Source organism: Passer domesticus, chromosome 5, assembly GCF_036417665.1.
Source record: "Passer domesticus isolate bPasDom1 chromosome 5, bPasDom1.hap1, whole genome shotgun sequence".
In the NCBI taxonomy this organism is placed as follows: Eukaryota; Metazoa; Chordata; class Aves; order Passeriformes; family Passeridae; genus Passer; species Passer domesticus.
Genome location: NC_087478.1, coordinates 30,028,193 through 30,051,801, shown reverse-complemented (window position 1 = coordinate 30,051,801; position 23,609 = coordinate 30,028,193). Strand labels below are relative to the sequence as shown.

The 23,609-nt window shown below is 36.1% G+C and overlaps 1 protein-coding gene across 3 annotated transcripts in view; it reads right to left on the bottom strand.

The window, feature by feature from the left end:
* SLC16A7 (solute carrier family 16 member 7) overlaps positions 1–23,609 on the bottom strand; it is an 82,508-nt gene that overhangs the window by 52,834 nt on the left and 6,065 nt on the right. The window contains exon 1 of one of the 3 annotated variants that reach the window (XM_064422525.1): positions 13,030–13,139. The exons of the other annotated variants lie outside the window; for them this stretch is intronic. The gene's annotated coding sequence lies outside the window, so the exon portion shown is untranslated. Of the gene's footprint in view, positions 1–13,029; positions 13,140–23,609 lie in introns of those variants that run through there. 3 annotated transcript variants of the gene reach the window in all.

The window sequence follows — 23,609 nt, the reverse complement described above, 5'->3', positions numbered from 1 at the left end:
TCATATACCAAGCTTACATATGAAACTTGTACTCCTTTCTCTATCAAACTTTATTGTAGTGAATTAAAGGATGATGAGATCTGGTCAAACACATCTCCAATGCAAATAACAAAGACCATTTTCTCCAACTATGAAAACTTCACAGTTTAAGTGCCCCTCTCTCTCTGTATATATTTAAGTGTATATATATATATATATATATATATATACATATATAAAATTGGTGCCGTCATGTTTGTTCTGGCCATTAATATATTGTCTATCAGCTTCTTCTTTCCTCATTCATTTTTCAGTGGGAACCTATGTATTCTACTCAATGAAAGGTCTCTAACACTGTATTATTTTTGCCCTTTGAAGCTGCCTTTTGCACAGATCACTGTCACAACTTACTTAACCTATCTGCATTTTTAAAGGGTTTATCACAGTGGCACTGCCACCAGAGTGGCACAGAGAGTGGTGTCAATGATTAAAAAACAGCAGGCAGGCTGTCTGCAGTTGGGCAGGGGAATCTATGTCCTCAGAATACTGTACGACCATGAAGTTTCTCTTGAACAAACAAGGGCAACATAAAAAAAAATAAGGTTCTGCATAAAACTTTCCAAAATGACAGTGGTAGTGGGGAATCCCAAATTTCACATTTTTTGTAATGCATTCATTTTCCCTTATTCATAAAAAAATCGGTTCTTTATTTATACAAATAACCTTACCTGAGTGGGGGAAAGGTTATTTCAAAAACATCTCTCTCACAAAATTAAATGAGATAAAATCAAAATTAAAATAAAATAAAATAAAATCTACAAAAAACATGCAAACTTCCTCACAACCCCCCCCTCCAAAAATCATAAAACTCCCATTTTTTTAATGCAACTTGTTTTAGTGATATGTGAAACCATTGCAGATTAAAGTTAATACTCCCTTTTTGAAAAAATATTCCCCTTTGTCTTCAGTACTATCTTGGCAATATCAATGCCAAGCATATTTTTAAATGCAAGTCAATGAAGCCTAGTAGCACGGTTAATTTGTTGACTGCATGCTAGCAACAGTCCCTCTGTAGTTCATCCCACATTATTTTTCCTAGGCAAAGAAATATATATTCCTGATTGTTCTGAATACAACAGATTCCATCTTCAGTGGGCCAAGTGGAAATCCAATATTCAAGTCATTCTACTGGAAAAATATGACATTTTGATTTTGAAAATCTGGAATAAAAATGTAGCAAGAATCCATTCTTTTTCTATATTGCAAATGAAAGAAGCAATCTGTAAAAAAAGTCCCGTATTCATCCTGAAATGTACTGATTTACTGGAAAAATTGAGATCAATGCTGGCTTTGGTGTTACACATCATTTAGCTGAAACTATACATGCAAAGTCCACATATTCAGAACTAATCAATGCCTGTTTGCATCTTGTAGCATGATCAAGTCGTTCTTTAAAAGACACACACAGAGAAAGAGGAGCAGACTAGAACCTTTCTGTGCCAAAGTAGAATTCACTCATAAAGAAGAAAAAAAAATTGCCCTGAACAAAACAGGAAAGCATTCTGAGAGATTAGCATTGCATACAAAACATTTCTTGAAGACTTGATTTCTTCACCACATTGATCTTATTTAAACAGTCTCGTATTTCTCAAATATTTTAGTATTTGCACTCACAATGCCAGGATCTCTCAGGAGGCCTCAGCTGAGATTTGGCACCACATCATAACAAGGTCACCTTTTAGTCTCATGACCAGAGCTTTTGGTTTACCCTCATTGACCCTGCCTGCACTATATTCTGAGTTAAGTCATGCAAGGAGGTGGAAAGGATTATGCAAGAAAATGTGGGCAGGCTCAGTAACATGTATAACCTTATGCACTTCTTAGAAAAGAAGCACTCGACTCTCCCCTCTCTGCATGGTTTGCATATCTCTGTGGTGTTCAGTTGTCATTTTCTTTTTGCCCTTTTCTAGTCAGGCCAGACACAAATCCTGTGCTTTCACACAAAATTAAAGGCATCTTTCTTTTCTACTGTATGGCACAGTCACAGGCATTTTAGAGAACTATTTGTGGCTTGCTGACACCCTGAAGCACTTTTTCCAATAGCCATTCTCACCTCAGCTGACCAGCACAGAGCAACATGCCATTTCTGGAGAAGAACTACCATGCCAGAAAGCTTTCAACTGTGAAATCATTGAACAGATATAGGAAACAATATAGCCAACTGGGAAAAACTGCTGGGTTTTATTTGAAAAAAATTACACACACAGAATTTCAGGGATATTTAATAGTTGATACTTTCTTCATTAAGTAGTGTGAATAAACACTAGATGTAATTTTTATTCTCTGTAACAGTTTTCTTACTCTTTAATTTGTTTCCTGGCACCCAGCATATACCGAGTTCCTTCTTTAAAGTTATCAAATTCGATATTTCACGCTGGAAATACAGATGCATGAGCCTCTCCAAAACACTGCTGGCCAACAGAGTAGTATGAGCACAGCCACAGCTATAATGAAGAAAGCACAGCAGCAAAGTTGCTTTTTACCTTAAACAATCAGATCGGGAATCAAATTAAGGAGGAATATCAAAAGGAGCTAATAATAAGGGCCAGAGGAGAGAAATATCTACCATAAATCTTTTTTCTTTCCCTCAATTTCAGAAGTCTTAAATATAGGGCAGGGGGATAAAGAGGGTAGCAAACCAACCAAACAAAAATATGTAAAACTTTTCACAGATTCTTTTAATAGCAGTTTCCAACAATTAAACAGTATGAAACTTGGGCTGTGGATTTATTTTTTTGCCAACGTCTGAGACAAAAGTTATATGAAACATTAATGTTGGTACAAAAGTAGTCGAAAATAAAAATTGAATTAAATAGGTAAACAAACAAAATCAATATGATTTTAAAACCTGGTGAATAAATTCTCCAGTTTCATTCTCTATTTGATGCAAGTCTGTCTCATCTGTGCATGCAAATGTTAAAAGAAGCTTCTCTAGAAAAAAAAGAAATCTTACAATTGTTTAGGTTTCAATGAGGACTCAGAAATTGTTTTTTAAATCAACCAGTTATTTAATGAATCCCAATTTCTCAGTGTTCAACTCATGCCATCCTAAAGAAAATACTTATTTTCAGAAACTGTAGAAAACACATTCTGCAAAGTAACATGGTATAATTAGAATGTAAGGCAATAGAAATATGATTCCATGTAAGCAAGACACTAAGTATTTCAAAATTACCTCTTAAATCAGAAATCATTAAGTAGCAATGATGCCCATTTCACTTTCCAATTTCACAACTGAAATTTTTATTTTAAGAATATATATGAAACTTTATCTTGACAATGCAAATGAAGAAGAGGATCAGAGTATTTCCTATCCAATACATTGTTTTATATGTACCAAAAGAAATTTAAGCATGTCATGTAGTAATTTAAGCATGGTATGTAGTATTTTTTGAAATATGAGCAACAAGGAAAATAAAGCACAGAAACATTGAAAATTATGTTAAAAGGTATAAAAAGCAAATCAAAACCAGACTTATTTCAGTTATGTTCTACATAAGCTCAGCAATAACTCTACATCCTACAAAACCTGCTGCAGGACTTCAAGTACAAAAGTGTTTGCTGCTACCTGACCAGAACAATTAATGATCCATCAAAAATGGCATGGAAGTAAATTTTATACTAACAGGAAACACACTGAACCACCCTCAGTTGCCTGAATCTAGACAAATGCTGTACCAAGGCATGCTGTACCATAGCATGGCTTAAGTACAATTTTCCTACTTGCATGGTATGCCTGGGACAAATACAGCCTGAGGTTTCCAACAACAGACATGTTGTTATTATGGCAACTGCACAGGGTAATAAAAGAAACCTTGTGAAAACCACATGTGACAAAAGTTGAAAGGAAAGTCACAGTAAATAATTGCTCCCCTGAATCTGGGCCTACCACTATTCTTTTAATTACTTTCATGACTGCTTGTTATTCTGTAGATTGCAATAATTCTACAATGAAATTATTCTTACTAACAGGCATGCACATCATGTTAAATGCTGAAATGAGAAATTTGTAAAGCAAGCATGAGGCTTGAATTATGTAGTGACATTTCATTATTATATACTTATAGCATCAGTCCATTATCCTTAATGGACTTCATCCTCACTTACAGGGCATGGGTGGGAAAATGGTTGCTATTCATAAATATGGTGAGATGATCAAAAACTGAAAAAAGTTATATATGCCTTTGAGACTTCCAAGACAAATTTTATCCTAATACCTGTTTAAACAGGTAAGGCATTTCTGATTTTTGATAGAGAGATGTGGAAATTTGATACAAGAGAAATCAAGGAGAAAATAAATCAATAAAGAGCAGGAGACAAAAAGATTAAAATAAGTACAAAAAATTTATCAGGAAATGTGCTGATGTAACAGGTAGCTTTGTGGCAATTTTAATGCATTGCAAATAACTTTTATAACTTGTAATGCTTTCAACACTTCTTTCTGACATCTCCTCCCAAAAAGACTGTCTATAGAAATCTAGCACTTCTAATGCTGGACATACCTTTTCAGTTCTGAACAGGCAGAATCACGTCTGTACTGCTCATACTGTACAACAAAAGAAAAGATTAACAAGTGGCTAAATGCCAGTACTTAGTCACTTCTAAATCAGGTTACAGGTTAAGAAAAATCCTCTTTCCAGTTCACTATAGAGTCAAACATATTTCAGAAATAATAGTGCTCGGCATGTAAAAATAAGCAAGCAGTGTTTTCAAAGCATGTTCAGACACTGTCCTCATAAGAAATGAGGAAATATTGGAAATAAGCCTTCGTGTGATAGAACACCTCTCTCTTGCCTGCCTTTTTGAGATTCCATAATAAGGTATCTCACAAACCAAGATCTAGCTCACTGGTTTAAAATTACCCTCAGATTCATCAGCAATGTTTTTTGCGTGATGCCCTATTACATGTGGCTACCAGGACACAGACATATGGACAGTTTTTCATACAGAAAAATATTTTCAACTTCTTAGATGTTGTGGGTAGCAGGGAAGGAAGGATGAGGACTTTATATGTAGCTAAAAACCTACATTTCCCATGTAACATAACGAAATTAATGCATACCTACTTTTCTGTGAACTTAAGTCTGAATTGCCCTTCAGCAACCTGCTAGAAATTAAATGTTCCCTAAGAATAGATATCAACTGTTACCCCAGGTTTTAGAAGTAATTTGGTGTTTCATCAGATATAGATGCAAGAACTAATGAAGCTGCATTTCTGTTACTGTTCTGTTTCACTGTGGTATGTATAATGCTTCTATTTGGGAAGGACTTGTAATTTCTCGTCAAATTTTCTCTTTCAATCCTACAATACCTGCCAAATATGAGCCTTACAGCATGATTTGATTACACAAGGGCTAGAAGCACTATTTACCTCCGTTTGCACAAACTGCTTAAATTACAGTAACTTTTATTTTGGAACTGATGGTATGCTCTCATATATAAAGTTTCTGCTTTGTAAGTCTGTTTAATCAGCATTACACAATAATACTGGGCACTTGAGCCTAAAATTATGTATATCTGCATGCCATTTTCCTCTCTTACTGCTATCACACAACTAATTCAGTTGCATTATGTGGCCAGATGTTAGTACGTACTGTTGATCTATATCATTCTTGCCAACTTAAAAAATAATATTATGGGATAGTTTTGAACAAATAAAATAGTTACCAAGGGACTGAAAACAATGTGTTTTATGGGAAGTTTGCAATGTATCCCCAACACTTTTTAGTGTTAGACTGTAATTAACTTTAATATTGTCATACATTATGGAAAGTTTTCCTTATAAGTCAGAGATAAAATATTAAATAAAAATTTCAAGCCACTTAACTTACAGAAGTAGACACCCAAAAGCCCAGACAGCCCAAAATGGTTGTTTTACTATATTCCTATTTTAGTATAGCTATGGTCTACTTCTGATTAGTGATTTAAAGTGTCTGTAATGCCATGTTTGGTTAAAATACTCTTTAAAGATTCCCAATTTCATCAGATGGGAATTTCTCTTTTCCATTTTTTATTTCTCTACTCAATATCCTAAAGTGCCTTTTTGGTGGGCATGAAGGTGAATGAAATTTGCACAAGGTGTAATTTTGTCTTGAAAAAATAAAATTTTTCAAGTTGACTTTTAGCCTTAAGAGGAGTGATTTTAGTAATAGGGAGAAGGGTGATGGCTTTCGCTCTTGCAGCTTAAGGATTTCTGCATTTAAATAGCTAAACTTGGCTAGTCGCATCCCTTTGTCCTAATCTAGAAAACACCAATAAGAAGGGATTTTTGGCTGCTTCTCATGGAGCCTTCTTCATGATATATATCAGATAATCCATATCAGTTACCTCCTCATTTCTTTTGCCATTCAACTACATGTTTCAAGATTCCACCTGACTTCATGTCTGCCATCACTCCCTTTAAGCAAAAGAGCCAGTCCTAAGGGGCTCAAAAAGTCTTTCCCAGGTCAGCTGTCCTAGTTTTGCTTTTCTACCTCCTTCTCTTGACCAATTGAACTCTCAGCACATACTGCTTGAGTCGCACACCACCATCAGGCACTCAGCTGAAGTTACAATGACCTCAGGCTGAAGTTATATGAACCTGCCATTTTCAGTTTAGATTAAATTTCTTTTTTTCTGATGCCCAGATTCAGATGCTTTCATTCAAGGCCTAGCCAGCAGCAGAGACGTGAGTTATGTCCTAAGTTCTAGAAGTGCTGGCTGCAGTGCACAGCCTTCCAGGGTTTTTTTTTTCCCTTTTACTACAAACCTGGGCATCCAGGCTGCACCAGCAGGTCTCCACATCTCCTTCCCAAGGAAGTGCAGGCTGCAAAGCAGACACACAAGCCAAACCCACCATGTTATCTAATGAGTATCAGATTGTTTTGCAATATCACATATTGCAATCACATTTCTATCATACTCTTCTTTCACAAATACCTGGTGTTTACTGTCAACCAGGGAAAGTGCGTCACCTTTAACAAATCTGACAGAGCGAGGGAGGGTGGAAAAATGAATTAACACTGGATACAGCCACCACAAATAGATACCCAGAATAAAGTGAAATACATGAAAAAGCTCCTCACACTCAATCTAAAGATGATGTAATGACATTAATCACATACTCTTGCTTCTCCATGTCTGTGACATAGTAAAAACACAGTGATGTAGAGAAGGATAGTAGGTGACAACTGTGTGCTATTTTTCACATAACAAGGATGATGAGCTACTCAAATAAATGATAAGGGAAATTCTTTAATGATGCATTTTTTTAGGCAAAACTATCAAGATTGAATGATATTTCATTATACTTCCTTACATAAACTTTGTGGGGGTGGGGGGGGAGGAACCAACCAATAAACTACTACCCTTTCCTTAGGAATCCAACTCCTCAAATAATCCTAACAGCCATGTCAACATTCCTTTCTCTCAACACACACACTGTTTGTTTTCATGGTGTTTTCATGGTATTTTACCCTGCTCCCACAGGTCTGAATTTCAGAAGTTACTGTGAATTGCCCTTTTGCAGTCACTGTCAGAGCATTTCCTGATTGTATTGCAAAATCAACCATTTTGAAAAAGGGAGAGTAATTATTATTTGCAAATTTGGGAGTAAGTCCTTAGAGACAGTGACGTCTCTTGACAGAAGGCAATAGTATATGTGATGAAATATAGAACAGTTGGTTAACTACCAAGCATTGTAAATGAGTGGTTACCAAGAAAGCACTGATTTCTTCCAACAATATTCCCCATAACAAATCTCAAAAAACCAATCTCATTATCAAGTCCTAACAAGGCCTCTATTCTACTCTCTAGGAAAAGACTCAATGATTCAGTGACACAAACACACACTAAATATTTTTCTGGGTCAAAGCTAAAAAGACCAACATGCCCAAGGACTGAATTTTAGACAGGAAAGTGACTGTGAAGTGCACCTACCCCTTGTGATTCATGTTTGCAGCTCAGCTGCATGATGGCTCAAGAGCATAACTACTGCTGTCAGGCTGATCTCATGAAAAGGAGGGGTATGTACAGGACAGCTGGCCAGCAACAGATGGGAATATGTTGTTCCATCTCACAGGTTGGTAGACTTCCTGTTGCAGCACATGCTGTCCAGAAGGAATTCTAATTCTAATGCAGCACCGGTCTTCCAAAGGACGCCTGGCTTTAAGCCACAGTCAAGTCCTAGAATTCAAAGAACTTCTTAAATTGTCTATCAACTCCTTAAACAGTTCAGTTATTTATAGTTCAGAACTGTTGACTGTGTTGAGGATTAATTAGTCGGTTCTTTTAATTACTTTTGTTTGTTTGTTTAAGGTGAAAGGTTTTATGAGCAGAACTTGATATAACTGTTGCCAGCTTAAACTTTTTTGCTCTTGAAGAAGAAAATTATTTAATTTTCTAATAACATGATAGATGCAAAAAGGTCATTATCAGTTGCAGTCTCCACAAGGATTATTGCTTTTGCTCATTCTGCTTTATGGTAGCATAGTTTTGACCACAAATTGACTTCTAAAATACTTAAACTGCATTAAAATCAGACTGTTGTTATTGCATTTACAAGGTAATTCATTTATCTTTCATTCATTCTCTTAACTTTGTACAGATACCAAGAATTTAATTTTATTTTTTGATATTTCAAATTAAATATTACTTGAAAACAAAAAAAGTTAAACTCATTTGAAAACTTAGAGAAGCAGAAATTAACAAAACAGTTCATTCTGACCTTCTGAGTGGAAAGAAATGAATAAATGGAACATTAATGCCACTTCTCATTATCAAGGTGTCTGGAAACAACTGTAGGGAGCTCATTCCATTATGCAAACTCACCCTGTCCCAACCAGTCATTGTGTTAATGTAAAGAATTATCATATCACCTCCTAAAAATAGAGCTATTGTTGTGGATAAGGTTATCTATACCATAAAAGACAGTATTCATTTGTAGTGCTAGATTCAAACCAGGGGTTAACTTACGAGACACTAATATAAATTAATGGAAAAACAGGTTAAAGGGGATTACAAAATAGGATTTCGTTGAGAAATATTGCTGTTTTGCATTATCAACTGTGGCACTGTGTGCAAAGTGATACAACTTCACAGGGTACAAAAAGACACCTTGAGTTCCTACTTCGCAGATGGTGAGAATATCTATGCAAACAATGCCTGTACAATTCTATACATATACATAAGTATTCAATAGCATAGTTTTTCCTTTTCTCTTTTCAAAAGGCTTTCAAATAAAAATTATAACATATTAACAGTGATGTATAGATTCAACTCTGTAGTAAATGCTTTTTAAGCACACAAATTACAAATCAGAAAAATGGGTATGGTCTGATATTCATTAAATACCATTTCTGTATTATGTATTTCCCTTCTTTTAAACTAAAAGATCAGTTCAAAGAAATACATATACAGTCTGACATTTTGAAATGCCTCCTGACTTCAAAGAATATCTGCCTAAGAACACTCAATATTTTAGTTTCTTCCTCATTATCAACAAGTATTTCAGTACTCAAACTAAGGAAGCAATTCTTGTGAATACTTATACACAGCATTTTAGTACTTGAGCATGTTCTTACTAGACCCCACAGCAATATATTTCACTCTGCTGAGCTTTAAAGAGGGTTTTGATGAAAAAGAGGCATAACTTTGCATAATATGCTCTACAAAAAAAGGCACCTGGATACACTGAGTACTCACACATGTAAAATTAATATTCAGTGTAAATGTTTACAAATATGAACCTTAAACAAAGGCAGCAAGCTAGAACTGAGTTTAAGTCACTCTCTAAGCCACTGATTTGCCCTCAGCACAAACCAGAACATTAATATTATATAGTTCTACTCAGAAAAATAAGTTGAACTTGCTGAATTACATACTGCTAGTTTAATGTTTTCTCTTTTTCTGCAACCTCAGAGCCAACCCTTTTCCTTTTTTATGGTCCCTCTGCTCTTAAATTTGAGATCTACAGAGCATCAACAGTTTATCAACTGTCAAATATTTTTAAATTATTATTAAAAGAGTTAGAATTATTCTAACCTATTATTTTCTCTAATTTCTTCACACATGAGATATTATTGTAATTGTTTTACACCAGTGAGCTAAAATATTGATGCAAATGACAAATCATGTATCAGAGTTCAGAATCTAATGTAAAGGAACAAATATACATATATACATGCATAATTTCCATAATTCAGGTAATTGATGCATATAGTATATATAGCTTTAGCAGACATCATATACACTGACATTTTTGTGATTACTGCAATGCATTAGTTATGATCTACTGTTGCTAAACATATATTAATTTGCTGCCATATAATGAAAGAATAAAAATTTAAATGGATATCTGAAGATAGAGATAGTGGAGTGTTCTGTCAGTTTTAAGAATCTTTAGAACCAAACATCACAGATGGCAATTTTATCTGCGGTTGATGACCACTTCCATTTGTCATCTCCCAGAAATTGATTCCATCAGTTTTGTATTGTTGTGAATCACCAGATGGCACTTCTCCCTACTCTTGAGACTTACCCTCTGAGCATGTAGGAGTTAGATCTGGGACAAACATTTCCAGCTGAACTGAGATGCTGTACAGATTTTGAGATCCTTACCAGTAAAGAAGCACTTGTCTTGTTTCAATCCCTCTCCTTAACTGAAAATATTCTTAAATTAGTTGCTGTAGACAAGCTATGTCTACAGAAGTGGAAAAAAAAAGTATTAAACCCCTACATACACTTTTGTCAACACATATCCACTGCCCTGATCAGGGACATTTTTTAAAGAATTCTTTCACATTCTCCATAAGACTATATTTAAAGCTGCACTTCTAGCTTGAATAAAATAATATTGACAAAGCAAAATAAAAATGTGTTGAAAAGTCTGTCCATTTCTAAGCAGCATTGTAATTTCGCAGCTTCTATTCTGGTTATGTTCTTCAAATAATTTCTGTCCCTTGTTTCCATATGCATTCCACAGGAAGAAAAAAAAATCAGAAAAGTATGCAGTCATGGCAAGAGCTCTCAGTGAAGTACAACCATGATTCATTATCATCACATACTAATGGGATATCTCAGTGGAAACACCATAAAGCAATGTTTAAACATCAGGCAGTGATTGTTTTATAATGTCTGTAACTATACTGCACACACATCTTTCACTCTCCTGCTTTCCTCTGTTACCTGGGTCAAGAACAGTGCTTCCTTTTCTCTGGGTACTCTGGGGAGAAGAGACAGGCTGCCTTGGATTTCCACACCCCCCACTCAATTTCTTTCCTTCTGGCAGATGTTTAATGGGATAGGGAGTTGTAAATAAATTTTGTGTGAAAATCTAAAAAAAAAACCCAGGTTTTTAGGAGGAAAGTTACAGCAAAAGGAATTTTCTTCCCATTGAAACTTCAGTAAGGTTGCATGCAGCATCATGAAAAGTCATTTGTTCAAGCATGACTCCTTTATATAGGGACTTGAGGACCTCTCTACTATTACCCTGTAGCAATACCTTTCTGTTATCTTCTGGTTTTGCCGACAGTCAATGCAATATTTGAGTGTTGGAGACCTACAGTACATCAGTTCTACATGAGAGTGGGACTTTGAGAATATACACTGAAGTCTCAACCACTGGTAAAAAATAAAATAATACTTCTTTTTCGATCTCCCAACTAATTTTTAAAAACATTTTATGAATAATATTTCATGTACATTTATTGAGAATTGTATCATAAGCAAACACAAATGAAAAATTATAAAGAAAGGTATAAAATATCCATTGGAAAGGTTTGAGGACTCCATTGAAGAGTTTTGACTTTTTTCTTTTATAGAATTTGACCCACTTAAATCCACAGCCTTAGTGTGTGATAAGCCCTTACAATGCTTCTGACGTCAGAAGAGATGTGAAGACGACAGCCAAAACTCTGGCCTCTAAGCCACCAGCCTTCTCTGGTAAAATCAAAGACAGCTTTAAACTCAGCTTTGAGCTCAGTAAACAAAGGTTTCGACCTTTAAGCTTTGATAACAGGGATGACAAAAAAACAGTCCCAAAAATCACCAGGTTATCTCCATGAAACAAACTCAGCAAATTTTTCTTCAAAATTATGTATAATCAGCATCCTAATGCCCATGGACTATTTGCAGAACTGTTTAGGTTGGCTCTAGATTTTAAAGGCGTTTTTTTAATGAAAAAAACCTAATTAGAAATTACTTCTGCACTTGATTCTGAGGAATCTAATAATTTTTAAGCACATACATCTGAAATGAGGCATACAATACAGTTCTGACATTGCAAAAGACTGAAACGGAGTTACTTGTGTCAGTAAAATACACCCTCATATTGTTTGCTTTAAAGCAACTCCTTAACCTTTTTTATAAAAATCTCTGGTGTTGCAGAAGAACTGTCTGTATCAAGTGCTTAGCGAGGATGAATAACCTTCATTGCAACACTTGGCTTCATGCTGGGGGATTATGTTATTGCTTCCCTCCCAAATCCTTATGAAAATAAGATGTTTCTCATGAAGACTTGTCTTGTAAGTAAAATTGATGTTGCATTGATAAATTAGGTGTTACTTCAAAAAACACATGGCATTAATTCTTCGTATCTGACCCAAGCTACACTGATGCTTCCCCTTCTTTTAAATTTCTCTTTAGAAAATCATCTTTGAAGTCGTTATTTTCTCAGAAATTTTGACAACCTATATGAACAAATATTTCCTTCAAATCCATAGAGTTTGGTTATACCGGGAATTGTCACCATTCAGTTGTTAATCCTTGTTATAACCTTTCAGGACTAGACAGAATATAAGAATATTTCTTCTTTGAAGTGCTTCACACTGTTTTGTCAATACATGTTAGATAATGATTAAAAAGCCAACAGCAAATACTGTGCAACATGTGCTGGTGCACTGACTTGTCTTGCATTTAATTAGTCAATTAGTTTTGCATGGATTACCACAGTAATCTGAAACTACCTATTGCTACTAAATAAAGCTAAAAGGATATAGAAAAACAGCACATTACCTGGCAGAGAGCTGCTGTCCAAGACAATAATAGGAACTTGAGAGATACAGAGCCTTTGTTCAGTTTGAACATTTAAAGACTCTTTGGAGACCTGATTGGCTGATTATCACACATGTTGTTTGGACAGTTTATTTTGTGTGACCAATTGCCAAACCAACAAGCATCTCAAATTACTGAGGCGCAAGAGGTTATGGTGAAACTCAACAATCAGAACACAATCCCTCAGAAGTATATCCTTGGTTTATTAACATTCCATCACCTGTTTAGGGTTTCTTTCACAGCTCCTTTGTCTGACATGAAAGATTTTTCCTTAACAACCTCTGTTCAGTTTCAACATTCTATTTAGGTGTTATATATAGCCTTTTAAATGAGTGCTAATGTCTGGGGACACCTTAGCATAGTTTGTGTATAATGCTCTAGGAGTTCAGCAATATATGGTGAGGATGGTTGGGAAACTGCCTTTTGTAACACACACTAAGATCAACATTAATATTATTTTGTTTCATGAATAAAAGCTGTAATAAAAATGCTCTAAAGATCATCAGTAAAAGCTTAAAAGGAAAATTAGAGGCACTTAATGCAACCATCATGTTGCAAAAATCCAATTTTTTCTCATTTGGACAAAATTGTCCAGCCATTAACAGTAAGTGTGCAATTAACTTAGATGTTTTTAGACTGCTCAATTAACAGTGAAAGTATAAAATAAGGCTTTATACAGTAATTAGAAACTTTGTATTAATAAGGAGTGTTGCCACAAAAATATTTAAAAAGCTGTGTTTTGCTGGAGATAATGCAGAATTTTCTGTAGAGCTCCAAAAATTATTTTCTATTATTCCTTAAATTTTTTTAAAAAACACACTATTTTTGTATAGGAAAAAAAATTGAATAATCTGTAGAGATGATGATAGAATAAATATGTTACAAGATAGGTTGTACCTAAGACCAGTCCTACCTTCACTTAAAAACTCTGAGCAAAATGCTTTTCTAAGTTCACGTCAAAAGCCCTTTCTTTGTAAATGCAAAAATGTTCTTAACTATATTGCTGGAAAACCAGGCAACAAGGTGTGTATGTCCTCACAACTGTCATTTTTTATCAGTCTCACACACCATAGTTACCTTGACCCAAAAAATGCTGGAAAGGATAAAATTGCCCGGCCAAAAGAAACAGAAAAACAATGGGATGACTCAGGCTGGAAAAAAAATTAAAACTTTCTCTTGTCCTAGATATTCACTAAGCAACGGATATTAAATCCTCAAAGCTCTTAGAAGTGCTTTGGGAATTTGGCCACCTCTGGGACAGATTTCATGGGCAAACTGTTGTTACTTTCACTGTCCACCACTTCAAATATTCATAAGCAAGAAAGCAATTCTCAGAATAAATTTCATAATTTATCTGAAAATAATGACGCTAATGACGATCTGTATTTCTAGGACGTGTGGCAATCTCACATGAAAAGTGAAACAAGGTGTAGAATTACTGAAAGCTACCCCAAATAGGAGACTCGATTTAAGAAAAAGACCAGCCTAATCATGAGAAAGTATTATCATTTAATTGATCTCTCTATTGTCTGAAACTTCAATTTGAATCTGAAACAGTTCTTTTGGGAAGAATGAAACATACTGGAGATAATACATGGCAGTGATAGGTGAGCCTCTAATGCCAGACTGTGAGGAGGATACTTGCCAGGGTTGTTCGTCTCATCACTGAGGACAACAGCAGGAAGGGAACGTGTTTGCTGACACAAGCACACAAGAAGAGGACAACAAAGGAAGTAAACATGGGTTGCTGAACTCTGACGAAGACCCTGCAGTGACAACAACACCACATTTCCTATAATTGGAGTGATGTAGGAAGGGAGGCATTGTTACTGCTGGACACCCTGTGTTACATTTTGACAGCTTGTGTTTAGTCCCGGGTACAGCTTCTCACTTGTGTCAGCAAAGCTGCTCTCCCCCACTGCGCCCTTCAGTGGCAGGCCCTTCCTTCCACAGGATCCTCATCCCTCCCCAGGCAGGGCAAGAGAAAATCGCTGCTGAACCCAAGATTTCTGCACCTGTGAGAAACAGCCACAGAAAGATGGATTAACAGCAGGGACCACTGCAATGTCTCTAGGGATGCTGACCACAAAGGCCACATGAGCAAGCACAGCACAGCACCAACCTGGCATCACGGAGGGGGACCACAGCTGCCTTTTGTCCATTGACTTCAGAGAGAAATGAGGACTAAAATCTGTGCCAGTCCTGTGGTTGATCTTTTGAAATTCAGGGAACTGAGCATGAGGTAGAAGGTCAGAACTACCACTAAATTGTACTTCTAAGTGACAGAGCTAATTGGCATGGGCATGCCAGTGGCAGACAGCTGACCTGCAGTTCACCGCCAGCTTGAACTTGACAAAACCAAAATTGAATACAGTCTTGGACCATTGTCTATATAAAAGCATATCAATACCAAGAGGGCTATTACCAAATTTAACATATGAGACTGTATCCAGCAGTGGATTTTGTGAATAGTAATGCTAGTGGAGTTTTAAATATAATACAAATCCAGCTACTCAAGAGCTCCTCTGAGAAGGTTGCCTAGAGCTGGCTCAGTAATTGCACCTTGCTGCTCCTTCACACATAGGCACATATTAAATGTAACTATTCCTCTCTGGAAGAGAGCCAGACACCAAAAGGAGAATTTCTTTTGGGATCTACAGATTAAACTGTTAAAATTGAAGTAAGCTCATCATAACCATTTAGTCTGGTTGCTGATGTGAACTTCAGCTCAGGAATTCTATACACTAACATCTGCTTCACTACATTTTAGTAACAGACACTTGAAAAGAAATAATCTTTGTTGCATATGGTCAAGTGCTACCATTTATACTGCAGCACAATTTTTTCTTCTGTCCCAATCCAAGCCTTCTTGAAAGAATGCTTTGCATTATTAGTGGCAATAAAATCTAAAGCTATATAGCAGCTTGTTCTAATAATGGATGTTTGGTCACAAATTGTTTTCTTTTGGTGTGAATTTTAACTTTTTTTTTTGTATAATTCCCTGCAAGACCTAGGGTACTGGGTGATAATCTTATTTTCTCCTACTAGTATATACTCTAGATTTACAAATTTTAGAGAAAATTTAAGCTTGTGATACAGATCTGCAAGATATTCTTTGACTTACACATAATTTGATGTTTTCTAATTTAAGGGAGTAATCCATCACAAAAATATTTTGACATTAAGAGTGCTGACATCTGCATGTGATCTGGATATGTAAGTTTCACTTAAAATCAGTGGGCAGAAAAAAAGTTCTGGGATATCTCTCCCTGACCTGTCTTAGACATATAAGCTATAACAAAATTATATGTGGCCTACAAGTGCCTATATATCTCCATTATTTAAAGTACATCTGGAAAAGTTTTTCAATTATAGATGCATATCCTACCGAAACTTGGATGAATCCAGCCCTATATATAAAGTTGTAGTACAATTCCTTGGTATTGCAGTAGACCGAAAAAATGACCCAGTCCCTTCTTCCAGTTCAGTATTTTTAAATATTAAGTATGTTGGGAGAGGTAGGACAAGGGTTATCCTGTTGGCTAATTTAGCTCTTACAAAATAAGAAAGTGAAAAATGTATGCTCTAGATTCTAAAAATGTTCTTTCCATCTTCTTTGAAACTGATCCACAGCTTAACAACATGATGTTGAAATCTGAAATTCTGCAATCTTCTCTGTACTGTTGAGAAAATATTTCCAGTTTAGCTGAGTATTCTGTCTCTGAAAAGCATGTGCTGCAAGACCCATATTTTGTCTCTGTGTTTGTAAAATGGGCAACTCAGGACTGTTGCATCACAAATATTTTTGTGGTTGTCATGGCTTCATAGAAGACAATTTATGGAAGGTGCAGACAAACTATCCTGTGCTTTGCATACCAAAGACAACTATGTTTTTGAAAGTAAAAGTTCAAGTCAGGTCTTATGCAAAAAAGCTTAACAAAGAAAATCACTGCCATGTTAAGCAAAATAGTGACAAATTTCATATGTGCAATTTTAATTGACAATTTACTCAATTAAGTCATGGGATAAATCACTAAATTAAAACTTGAAACAATGTTCAATGCCTTACAGAACACAGAGGACAGCTTACCTTATGTAAAGGCCGGACACCTGCCCAGATCCACAGAATTAGAGGCATCATTTTTAGAGCCAATTTGTGACTACGCTGATTAAATTGCTAACAAGACATCAATTTTTATAATGCATACATACTTTGTCTCATATTTTTTTGACATTTTGTGAGACTGTATTTCATAATATCTGAATATGTGGCATTCTGCAGTTCTATAAAAGTAGCTGGTATTAAATGCAATTTCTTCCAAATGGGAAATAGAGGCAGCAGAATAGATTTGATTCAGGCAACAAAAGTTAGTTAGGGCTGTCTCTGATGATACAGAAACCAAATATGCACCAGGGATTGCTCAAAACTTAACAAAAAAACCAACTATTTGCCCAAGATACTGCCAAATCTTTTTGAATAAGTCCAAGAATTACACAGAAGATCCCTCTGCAGAACAAAAAAAAAAGGCAATGTTAATTTAAAAACTACTCTCTGTGAATTACTGCATTATAATGCAGTTTGATTTTTTGTTTGCTTTGATAACTGCAGATACAGAAGAGCTTGAGCAATTAGACATGCCATAGGGTGTGCCAGTGCACAAGTTTGAGTGTGTTAGGTATGAAGGAAATACAAATCTGAAAGGTATGTTGCACATCACATTGCCCAACATCCCAGTTTTTGGGTTGCTTCACAGCACCCTTTCAAATGAGCCAGACACACTGATGGGTTAAAAATCACCTGTGCACAAGTCACAAGCACAGAGGTTAAAGAGAAATATCAGTGGTTTCCTTCTCACCCACCAGTACATTAATGCTCACTGCAATGGTACTGTAATGAAAACACACTCCCCCACCAGCCCCTTAAACTGCAAGCCCTTTCCAGTCTGCCACCCCTCTCCACCTGCAGCCACTGCTTCAGGCTGCTCCACAGATTGCCCACTGCCCTCCCTTCACTCTTCCTCCCTAATCCCCAGCTTCACCCAGCTGTCTCACCCTCCTTGCTCTAGCAGCTCTAGTAGCTCAACAACATGCCAGCATACAAAGTCCAAGGTAAGGAAAAACTACTCCACAAATTACTTAGAGCTTCTTCATCACAAAACCGGTACTTTAGGTTTCCCCTGGTTCCTTGATTTCCCTTCAGTTGTCCTCACTATCTTGTATTTAAATGTAATGTATGAATGCATAGATAACCATAAATAAAATAAAATAATGCAATACCTTAGAAGTAACTTTTTAAAGCTACTCTGTCAGGGCAGAGTTTTGCTGTGATTATTTGAATAACACTTTTTGCCTTAAGTAAAGAATTATAAACTTAGCCATAACATTCTTACTTTTTTTAATGTTGCAGTAGCTCATGAAGACTAAGTATGTCCAACTCATTAATTTATGATGGTAATTTTCCTCTTTTGCTCAGATCACTTTAGATGCTTATACGGAATCCATTTATTTGTCTTTTACAAATTATTTGTGGGAGAGTGGATTTTTTAGAGTATAAAATCTTTTTTCTAGTCAGATCAGATAATGTACTAATTCAGTGGAACTGAGTGTGTACGTGAGACTGAGTATTAGAAACTAAAGAGTGTTTTTCACAGGGGAGAGGATGCTGTGAGGACATTGCAAAACACAAGTGAAAAGAATAATGAGCTTGAATGCAATAGTACTATTGCCTTTACTAGCATCTTAATTTTTAATGGTATGCATCTTTTGAAAGCCTGTACCACTTACTTTTAACTTAGCAATCTTTGTCATTGCCCAATTATAATGTTAAGCAAAAAATACTTGTTTCTCACCTGTAAGAAAATGCAAGATGTTCTCCAGCTTGAAAGTTTATGATTTATGTACCAACATATAAGTTGCTAAACACGTACTATATTTGTTGGAGGTTCTCTCAGATTTTCATCTAGATTTGGATCATGATTAAGAGAGGCATTTAAAACAAGTAAGCAGTAAGTGTAGGTATATGCTATAGTGGGAAACTGACAGTTGTACTTAGGTATGTATTACTAAAACAGAAAAGCACGGTGATAAAAAACATTCAGCAGTTGACAAAGTAGTTTTGTTTAAAGACAAGAAGGAGATACAACCCAAACTGAATAAAGGGTTTAATATAACGTATTTCTACTTTGCCTTAAAGGCCGGCTATGCTGGCAGAAGTTTTCACTCCTGTAGGATCAGCTCTTGACTGTAGCATCTACAGACCTAAAGCAGGTTTTTCAATAGGTAAAAATCCATACAAATCCTGACAACTGAGGGTACTCAGAAGACAGAAACATTTTATGCAACTCCCAGCAGGCCTGAACACTGCAACAGTTGCTTCCAAAACACCTTGACTAGGTCTATTTGAGACAAATGCAACATTTTAACTGCCACAGGTGAAAGATGCAGATCACTGTGCAGTTTCACTATAGCTCTACAACAACAGGTTATTTTAGAGATGGTGCCCTGGTAACCTTAGCAGTAACACAAACCACCTCCCAAAGGCCAGCCCAATGTCTGCAGCTCCATCTATGCTACTTATGCTGCAACATTTAGGATTGAAATTAAAGGCTTTGACAGCCTCCCATTTGAGGCTTTTTAGGTAGCTCATGCTGCCATGGCTTTCCTCAAAAGCAAAATATTGCATTGCTGGACTGCCCAAGAATTAAAGCCCAGTAACCTGATAGTTTATACCATGTACCCTTCCTTCCTTCTTCCTCCACCTTCAAGACCTTGTGTCTTTTCACTGCTGTGAAAAGCCTTCCTACTCCTGCTTAAGGAATCACTGCAACACTCCCCGGATATTATCAGTTCTCTGAGAGAAAAAAAAATAATTAGAAACCATCTTGAATATTCTTTTCTCTCTTTAGGACAAGCGTCTCTCTTGGTTCCTGCTTGCAGCAGAAAGTAGGCAGCTCATTTCTATCCTCAGCAGGGCCCAGATAAGCAGTTCTACCAAATGAAAAAACAAAAAGGGATTCCCTCTGTCAAAATCACAGAAGCAGAATAAAATGTGCCTGGGAGCATGAGTTCAAACAAATATAAAAGGTTCTGAGCTCAGTGGGGTTTGGTTAAATAAATCAGGTCCAAACTTTTAGTAACACAAACACAAACGATTCCCTTCTCAATGGGGTAACAGAAACAAACACACCAAGTTAATGAACGCAGCAGGGATTGACCAAAAAGTTCAAACTCCTCTTTGGAACAGTGCAAACAGCTAAGAAGCAAGCAGCCTTAGCCTCTTGGCACAGGAAAACAAAACCTGCTCTGCTTTGGTTGGATGACTAAAAACTTCCTTGATTACAGAAGTCCTCCATTCTAAAATGAGGAGCTGAATTTACTATTAAATGCCAACTAAAGATTCATCCATTCAGTTCTGACAGCTCACATGCCCAGTCAAAGTATTGGCACTGAAATGTCTCCTCCAAGCATTTGATTCTGTTGTTTTCATAGCTGGTCCAAACTCTGCATCTCCTCACACTCCTGTACTGCCAACATTACCCATCACTACTACTCCTACTATGCACCTGGTCATAGAACTGCTCACTCCTACCCACTACTCCTTCTATGCACCTGGTCACAGAACTGTTCCAAAGATGTCAAAAGGATCATGTGGAAAATACATGCACTTGTATATATGGTATTTATGGCTGCTTCCTACAGGTTGTAAATACCACACTGCAACACCAGAACTTCCCAAATCATCAAAGCAATGTAACTGCAGCCTTCCAGAGCTTTCTTCATTTCCGCACTTTACCTCCTAGTATGCAACATGTTACATAGTTCTTCCTATGTTCACATCACCTTGTGTATTTGTACATATACATACAATTATTACTATTGGAAAACTATCTACTCACTCATGTATGTTCAGCTGCCATATTGAGAAGTAAATGCTTCCTTCAAACTACACCAGAATGTAAGATTCTCTGCATATAAAACAGCTATAACTGCTGTTCTACCTACAGTTATAACTTCTGTTTTCATCCAGTACATGTTCATTAGTAGAGGGAATTGATTTAAAAGTAGGATTTAAGCTTCAGTTATTAAGAGATAACAACCTACTTACCCAGGATCCACTTGAACACAAAAATTAGAGAGCCTAATTTAGGTGGCTAATTTAGCCACAAGAGTACAGTCCTGCATTAAAAAAATGTTGTATTTATACATCTGGGATAAAATTGGTAAATGGGGGACAAGAAAAAAAATAAGGAAGAAATTTGCAACTTCCTCATTAAAAACATATATACTTAATACAATATAATATTTATACTTATATTTATACTTAATAAAACATATAATTCAGTGCAATTAAACTATCAATTTAAGTATAATAAATCCAAAGTAAGCTTGGATATGACAACTACCAGAGCTTTGCTAATTTTTCAGGAAATGCATACAAGAAAAAAAATCATGGCCTCATAGCTAAAATACATTTTCATTGAGAACAATACAATTTAAGTCACCATTTTACATATACAATATTTCAGCAATGCTGAAGTGTATCCAGAACTGCACGCTCATTACCCAATTAAGCAACAACATTTCATTAACATGTGTCTATGCTACACTCAAAAGAATCTATTTTAATTGTGGAAAGGACAGGCTTCTGTACCCTGTTATGATATTATTCATCAACAACAAAAATCTTCCTATGCCCTACAATTAGAATAAAGAAATCATAAAAGCAGAGGGAAATAAACTCTCTATTCCTTTCTCAAAAAAAAAAAAATTAAAAAAACAGAATACAACTAAAACCTGCTCTGACTGAAAACATGACATGTCATTCCACTTCTGCTAGGCTGAAGATATCTGCCTCTGTGAAACTCCTCAAAACACTATCTCCTCAGGTTAATGCGTTCTCCCATCCACTCTGTTTTCATCTTCTAATGTGCCATTCTTCCAAGGCTATGTTTTTTCTGTACCCTAATTATGATACTGTAAAGGCAGAATTAAAATCCATAAGGATAAAGAATGCAAACATATGTAACTCTAAATATAAAAATAGCATGGCAAAACTTCAGTAGTGGTAACTATGGAGGAACTTCATCTGTATCCTATGAAAGATGTCCTACAAGTGAAAACGGCCACCAGCAGTTTTAGTGTGGAAAACCCAGTATGCAGTAGGATGAGAAGAGTACAACACCGACTTGCTATTGTATCTTGGTTTGGATTCTAATAAATGGGGAGAAGGACAAACTTCTGACCAAAATAAAAATGGGAATGGCAGAGAAGATGGAAACATTAAAGAACTTATTTGGAAATAGAGACATCATTTTGGTAATCATTATGAGAAATAATTTCTATTTAACCTAATCAGGCAAGTCAAAGCAAGTGATCAAAAAGGTTACATAACGGAGTCTTAGGAAGCAGTAAGTCTCTTCAGATATTTCAGGGTGTAAACCATGAGTAATTCCTTATAGCCCAGTAGAACTACCCCACAGGAAGGGAGATCAAGCATGGACCTGGAGAAAAAGAGGAAATGCCAATCAAGCAACACTGACATATTAATTGACTGAGTGCAATCACCACAGTGCTTTTAGGTGTCATTTAAAAATGCCCTTCCTGGATTTCTCTACCTCATGGGATCTTGCCCCTTATATTCATTAGCTTAAAAATCACTTTCATTATTTGCATGAAGCTAAAACTGAAATAGATCACAGGCCATGCAAGGCACTCAATGTTCTAGTGTTATTTTGTATGAATGAGGAAATGAACTAAATTGAAATAATGTACCACTATGTCCAGCATAACTACAACAAAACATCTCTTTTTGAATAACTACATGACAAACACATGAGAAAAAACCCCTACCTTATGCCTCTAGCCAACATAATTGTATCTGCACAAGAAAAAGAAAACAGGTTCTCTTTTTTCCTATTCTTCACAAATATAAAGCATACTACATGCTCTGTAAATACAGGCTATTATGGCATATTCTTTTCTACCTACATTCTTTATATATAAAACCTAGAGGTCAAAAAATGCAAAAGCTTTTTTCATTCCTTGCTAAAATATGTTGTTGTGGTTTCTAATCATGTGCTATTGAGTCCCCTGATTCACCTTTTGTAGCGTTGGTGAGAAGAAGGGAAAGAGGCTGCCTAATGGAAGATAAGCAGTTAGGATCCCTGTGTGATAAAATGAGTAGAGCTCTTACAAATTCCTCAGGGCAGAAAGCAATCCTTTAGTTTAGTACTATGTACAAATTATTCTAAAGATGTACATTCTAAAAAGGGGTTGGTAATAGGATGATAAGCCTATTGCCGCCTTCAGCTTCCAGCAGCAATTTCCTTCCATACTCTATTCAGCTCTCTCCACCTGTTCTCAGATGCACCCCCCTTGCTCAGCTTCCTTCAGTTTTTGTCTTAGGCACACTTTCTTCTGTCTTTGAAACCAGTCTTCAGTTCCAGTTTGCAGTATATATCTCAAAACCATTCATTTCTACCACCAGCAGGAGGCACTGCTGAGAACACAGGGTCCACAATCCAGATTCAGACACGAATCCA